A 6,795-nucleotide genomic window follows, 5' to 3' on the forward strand; every position below is an offset into this window, starting at 1 on the left:
TGTCTTGTCTTGTCTTGTCTTGTTTTGTCTTGTCTTGTCCTGTCTGGTCTTGTCTTGTCTTGTCTTGTCTTGTCTTGTCTTGTCTTGTCTTGTCTTGTCTTGTCTTTTCTTGTCTTGTCTTGTCTTGTCTTGTCTTGTCTTGTCTTGTCTTGTCTTGTCTTGTCTTGTCTTGTCTTGTCTTGTCTTGTCTTGTCTTGTCTTGTCTTGTCTTGTCTTGTCTTGTCTTGTCTTGTCTTGTCTTGTCTTGGTTTGTCTTGTCTTGTCTGGTCTTATCTTGTCTTGTCCTTTCCTGTCTTGTCTTGTCATGTCACGTCATGTCATGTCATGTGTTGTGTTGTGTTGTCTTGTCTTGTCTTGTCTTGTCTTCTCTTGTTTTGTCCTGTTTTGTCTTGTCATGTCATGTCATGTCATGTGTTGTGTTGTGTTGTTTTGTCTTGTCTTGTTTTGTCTTGTCTTGCCTTGTCTTGTCTTGTCCTGTCCTGTCCTGTCTTGTCTTGTCTGGTCTTGTCTTGTCTTGTCCTTTCCTGTCTTGTCATGTCATGTCATGTCATGTCATGTGTTGTGTTGTGTTGTTTTGTCTTGTCTTGTCTTGTCTTGTCTTGTCTTGTCTTGTCTTGTCATGTCATGTCTTGTCTTGTCATGTCTTGTCTTGTTTTGTCTTCTTAATTAATTTAAAAAAAAAAATCAAACACAATTGTCTTGTCTTGTCTTGTCATGTCATGTCATGTGTTGTGTTGTGTTGTTTTGTCTTGTCTTGTTTTGTCTTGTCTTGCCTTGTCTTGTCTTGTCCTGTCCTGTCCTGTCTTGTCTTGTCATGTCATGTCATGTCTTGTCTTGTCTTGTCTTGTCATGTCTTGTCTTGTCTTGTCTTGTCTTGTCTTGTTTTGTCTTGTCATGTCTTATCTTGTCTTGTCTTGTCTTGTCCTGTCTTGTCTTGTCTTGTCTTGTCTTGTCTTTTCCTTTCTTTTCTTTTCTTGTCTTGTCATGTCTTGTCTTGCCTTGTCTTGTCTTGTCTTGTCTTGTCTTGTCTTTTCTTGTCTTGTCCTGTTCTGTCTTGTCTTGTCATGTCATGTCATGTCATGTGTTGTATTGCTTTGTCTTGTCTTGTCTTGTTTTGTCTTGTTTTATGTTGTCTTGTCCTGTCTTTTCTTGTCATGTAATGTCATGTCGTGTGTTGTGTTGTTTTGTCTCGTCTTGTGTTGTCTTGTCTTGTCATGTCGTGTGTTGTGTTGGTTTGTCTTGTCTCGTCTTAACTTGTCTTGTCTTTTCTTGTTTTGTCTTGTCTTGTCTTGTCTTGTCTTGTCTTGTCTTGTCTTGTCTTGTCTTGTCTTGTCTTGTCTTGTCTTGTCTTGTCTTGTCTTGTCTTGTCTTGTCTTGTCTTGTCTTGTCTTGTCTTGTCTTGTCTTGTCTTGTCTTGTCTTGTCTTGTCTTGTCGTGTCTTGTCTGGTCTGGTCTTGTCTTGTCTGGTCTTGTCTTGTCTTGTCTTGTCTTGTCTTGTCTTGTCTTGTCTTGTCTTGTCTTGTCTTGTCTTGTCTTGTCTTGTCTTGTCTTGTCTTGTCTTGTCTTGTCTTGTCTTGTCTTGTCTTGTCTTGTCTTGTCTTGTCTTGTCTTGTCTTGTCGTGTCTTGTCTGGTCTGGTCTTGTCTTGTCTGGTCTTGTCTTGTCTTGTCTTGTCTTGTCTTGTCTTGTCTTGTCTTGTCTTGTCTTGTCTTGTCTTGTCTTGTCTTGTCTTGTCTTGTCTTGTCTTGTCTTGTCTTGTCTTGTCTTGTCTTGTCTTGTCTTGTCTTGTCTTGTCTTGTCTTGTCTTGTCGTGTCTTGTCTGGTCTGGTCTTGTCTTGTCTGGTCTTGTCTTGTCTTGTCTTGTCTTGTCTTGTCTTGTCTTGTCTTTTCTTGTCTTGTCTTGTCTTGTCTTGTCTTGTCTTCTCTTGTCTTCTCTTGTCTTGTCATGTCTTGTCTTGTCTTGTCTTGTCTTCTCTTGTCTTGTCTTATCTTGTCTTGTCTTGTCTTGTCCTGTCCTGTCTTGTCTTGTCATGTCATGTCATGTCATGTCATGTGTTGTGTTGTGTTGTTTTGTCTTGTCTTGACTTGTCTTCTCTTGTCTTGTCTTGTCTGGTCTTGTCTTGTCTTGTCTTGTCTTGTCATGTCTTGTCTTGTCTTGTCTTGTCTTGTCTTGTCTTGTCTTTTCTTGTCTCGTCTTGTCTTGTCTTGTCTTGTCTTGTCTTGTCTTGTCTTGTCTTGTCTTGTCTTGTCTTGGCTTGTCTTGTTTTGTCTTGTCCTGTCTGGTCTGGTCTTGTCTTGTCTTGTCTTGTCTTGTCTCGTCTTGTCTTGTCTTGTCTTGTCTTGTCTTATCTTGTCTTGTCTTGTCTTGTCCTGTCCTGTCTTGTCTTGTCATGTCATGTCATGTCATGTCATGTGTTGTGTTGTGTTGTTTTGTCTTGTCTTGACTTGTCTTCTCTTGTCTTGTCTTGTCTGGTCTTGTCTTCTCTTCTCTTGTCTTGTCTTGTCTTGTCTTGTCTTGTCTTGTCTTGTCTTGTCTTGTCTTGTCTTGTCTTGTCTTGTCTTGTCTTGTCTTGTCTTGCCTTGTCTTGTCTTGTCCTGTCCTAACCTGTCTTGTCTTGTCTTGTGTTGTCTTGTCTTGTCTTTTCTTGTCTTGTCTTGTCTTGTCTTGTTTTGTCTTGTCCTGTCTGGTCTTGTCTTGTCTTGTCTGGTCTTGTCTTGTCTTGTCTTGTCTTGTCCTGTCTTGTCTTGTCATGTCATGTCATGTCTTGTCTTGTCTTGTTTTGTCTTGTCATGTCTTGTCATGTCATGTCTTGTCTTGTTTTGTCTTGTCTTGTCTTGTCTTGTCTTGTCTTGTCTTGTCTTGTCTTGTCTTGTCTTGTCTTGTCTTGTCTTGTCTTGTCTTGTCTTGTCTTGTCTTGTCTTGTCTTGTCTTGTCTTGTCTTGTCTTTTCTTGTCTTGTCTTGTCTTGTCTTGTCTTGTCTTGTCTTGTCTTGTCTTGTCTTGTCTTGTCTTGTCTTGTCTTGTCTTGTCTTGTCTTGTCTTGTCTTGTCTTGTCTTGTCTTGTCTTGTCTTGTCTTGTCTTGTCTTGTCTTGTCTTGTCTTGTCTTGTCTTGTCTTGTCTTGTCTTGTCTTGTCTTGTCTTGTCTTGTCTTGTCTTGTCTTGTCTTGTCTTGTCTTGTCTTGGTTTGTCTTGTCTTGTCTGGTCTTATCTTGTCTTGTCCTTTCCTGTCTTGTCTTGTCATGTCACGTCATGTCATGTCATGTGTTGTGTTGTGTTGTCTTGTCTTGTCTTGTCTTGTCTTCTCTTGTTTTGTCCTGTTTTGTCTTGTCATGTCATGTCATGTCATGTGTTGTGTTGTGTTGTTTTGTCTTGTCTTGTTTTGTCTTGTCTTGCCTTGTCTTGTCTTGTCCTGTCCTGTCCTGCCTTGTCTTGTCTGTCTTGTCATGTCATGTCGTGTCATGTCATGTGTTGTGTTGTGTTGTGTTGTTTTGTCTTGTCTTGTCTTGTCTTGTCTTGTCTTGTCATGTCATGTCTTGTCTTGTCATGTCTTGTCTTGTTTTGTCTTCTTAATTAATTTAAAAAAAAAATCAAACACAATTGTCTTGTCTTGTCTTGTCTTGTCTTCTCTTGTTTTGTCCTGTTTTGTCTTGTCATGTCATGTCATGTCATGTGTTGTGTTGTGTTGTTTTGTCTTGTCTTGTTTTGTCTTGTCTTGCCTTGTCTTGTCTTGTCCTGTCCTGTCCTGTCTTGTCTTGTCATGTCATGTCATGTCATGTCTTGTCTTGTCTTGTCTTGTCATGTCTTGTCTTGTCTTGTCCTGTCTTGTGTTGTCTTGTCTTGTCTTGTCTTGTCCTGTCTTGTCTTGTCATGTCATGTCATGTCATGTGTTGTGTTGTGTTGTTTTGTCTTGTCTTGTTTTGTCTTGTCTTGCCTTGTCTTGTCTTGTCCTGTCCTGTCCTGTCTTGTCTTGTCTTGTCTTGTCATGTCATGTCATGTCGTATGTTGTGTAGTTTTGTCTTGCCTTGTTTTGTCTTGTCATGTCTTATCTTGTCTTGTCTTGTCTTGTGTTGTCTTGTCTTGTCTTGTCTTGTCTTGTCTTGTCTTGTCTTGTCTTGTCTTGTCTTGTCTTGTCTTGTCTTGTCTTGTCTTGTCTTGTCTTGTCTTGTCTTGTCTTGTCTTGTCTTGTCTTGTCTTGTCTTGTCTTGTCTTGTCTTGTCTTGTCTTGTCTTGTCTTGTCTTGTCTTGTCTTGTCTTGTCTTGTCTTGTCTTGACTTGTCTTGTCTTGTCTTGTCTTGTCTTGTCTTGTCTTGTCTTGTCTTGTCTTGTCTTGTCTTGTCTTGTCTTGTCTTGTCTTGTCTTGTCTTGTCTTGTCTTGTCATGTCTTGTCTTGTCTTGTCCTGTCTTGTGTTGTCTTGTCTTGTCTTGTCTTGTCTTGTCCTGTCTTGTCTTGTCATGTCATGTCATGTCATGTGTTGTGTTGTGTTGTTTTGTCTTGTCTTGCCTTGCCTTGTCTTGTCTTGTCTTGTCTTGTCTTGTCTTGTCTTGTCTTGTCTTGTCTTGTCTTGTCTTGTCTTGTCTTGTCTTGTTTTGTCTTGTCTTGTCTTGTCTTGTCTTGTCTTGTCTTGTCTTGTCTTGTCTTGTTTTGTCTTGTCTTGTCCTGTCTGGTCTTGTCTTGTCTTGTCTTGTCTTGTCTTGTCTTGTCTTGTCTTGTCTTGTCTTGTCTTGTCTTGTTTTGTCTTGTCTTGTCTTGTCTTGTCTTGTCTTGTCTTGTCTTGTCTTGTCTTGTTTTGTCTTGTCTTGTCTTGTCTTGTCTTGTCTTGTCTTGTCTTGTCTTGTCTTGTTTTGTCTTGTCTTGTCCTGTCTGGTCTTGTCTTGTCTTGTCTTGTTTTGTCTTGTCTTGTCTTGTCTTGTCTTGTCTTGTCTTGTCTTGTCTTGTCCTGTTCTGTCTTGTCTTGTCATGTCATGTCATGTCATGTGTTGTATTGTTTTGTTTTGTCTTGTCTTTTCTTGTTTTGTCTTGTCTTGTCTTGTCTTGTCTTGTCTTGTCTTGTCTTGTCTTGTCTTGTCTTGTCTTGTCTTGTCTTGTCTTGTCTTGTCTTGTCTTGTCTTGTCTTGTCTTGTCTTGTCTTGTCTTGTCTTGTCTTGTCTTGTCTTGTCTTGTCTTGTCTTGTCTTGTCTTGTCTTGTCTTGTCTTGTCTTGTCTTGTCTTGTCTTGTCTTGTCTTGTCTTGTCTTGTCTTGTCTTGTCTTGTCCTGTTCTGTCTTGTCTTGTCATGTCATGTCATGTGTTGTATTGTTTTGTTTTGTCTTGTCTTTTCTTGTTTTGTCTTGTCTTGTCTTGTCTTGTCTTGTCTTGTCTTGTCTTGTCTTGTCTTGTCTTGTCTTGTCTTGTCTTGTCTTGTCTTGTCTTGTCTTGTCTTGTCTTGTGTTGTCTTGTCTTGTCTTGTCTTGTCCTGTCTTGTCTTGTCATGTCATGTCATGTCATGTGTTGTGTTGTGTTGTTTTGTCTTGTCTTGTTTTGTCTTGTCTTGCCTTGTCTTGTCTTGTCCTGTCCTGTCCTGTCTTGTCTTGTCATGTCATGTCATGTCATGTCTTGTCTTGTCTTGTCTTGTCATGTCTTGTCTTGTCTTGTCTTGTCTTGTCTTGTTTTGTCTTGTCATGTCTTATCTTGTCTTGTCTTGTCTTGTCCTGTCTTGTCTTGTCATGTCATGTCATGTCATGTCATGTGTTGTGTTGTGTTGTGTTGTTTTGTCTTGTCTTGTTTTGTCTTGTCTTGCCTTGTCTTGTCTTGTCCTGTCCTGTCCTGTCTTGTCTTGTCATGTCATGTCATGTCATGTCTTGTCTTGTCTTGTCTTGTCATGTCTTGTCTTGTCTTGTCTTGTCTTGTCTTGTTTTGTCTTGTCTTTTCTTGTCTTGTCTTGTCTTGTCTTGTCTTGTTTTGTCTTGTCATGTCTTGTCATGTCATGTCTTGTCTTGTCTTGTTTTGTCTTGTCTTGTCTTGTCTTGTCTTGTCTTGTCTTGTCTTGTCTTGTCTTGTCTTGTCTTGTCTTGTCTTGTCTTGCCTTGTCTTGTCTTGTCCTGTCCTAACCTGTCTTGTCTTGTCTTGTGTTGTCTTGTCTTGTCTTTTCTTGTCTTGTCTTGTCTTGTCTTGTTTTGTCTTGTCCTGTCTGGTCTTGTCTTGTCTTGTCTGGTCTTGTCTTGTCTTGTCTTGTCTTGTCTTGTCTTGTCTTGTCTTGTCTTGTCTTGTCTTGTCTTGTCTTGTCTTGTCTTGTCTTGTCTTGTCTTGTCATGTCTTGTCTTGTCTTGTCTTGTCTTGTCTTGTCTTGTTTTGTCTTGTCATGTCTTATCTTGTCTTGTCTTGTCTTGTCCTGTCTTGTCTTGTCATGTCATGTCATGTCTTGTCTTGTCTTGTTTTGTCTTGTCATGTCTTGTCATGTCTTGTCATGTCATGTCTTGTCTTGTTTTGTCTTGTCTTGTCTTGTCTTGTCTTGTCTTGTCTTGTCTTGTCTTGTCTTGTCTTGTCTTGTCTTGTCTTGTCTTGTCTTGTCTTGTCTTGTCTTGTCTTGTCTTGTCTTGTCTTGTCTTGTCTTGTCTTGTCTTGTCTTGTTTTGTTTTGTCTTGTCTTTTCTTGTCTTGTCTGGTCTTGTCTTGTCTTGTCTTGTCTTGTCTTGTCTTGTCTTGTCTTGTCTTGTCTTGTCTTGTCTTGTCTTGTCTTGTCTTGTCTTGTCTTGTCTTGTCTTGTCTTGTCTTGTCTTGTCTTGTCTTGTCTTGTCTTGTCTTGTCTTGTCTTGTCTTG

The sequence above is a fragment of the Zeugodacus cucurbitae genome, chromosome X (assembly GCF_028554725.1).
Source record: "Zeugodacus cucurbitae isolate PBARC_wt_2022May chromosome X, idZeuCucr1.2, whole genome shotgun sequence".
NCBI lineage: Eukaryota > Metazoa > Arthropoda > Insecta > Diptera > Tephritidae > Zeugodacus > Zeugodacus cucurbitae.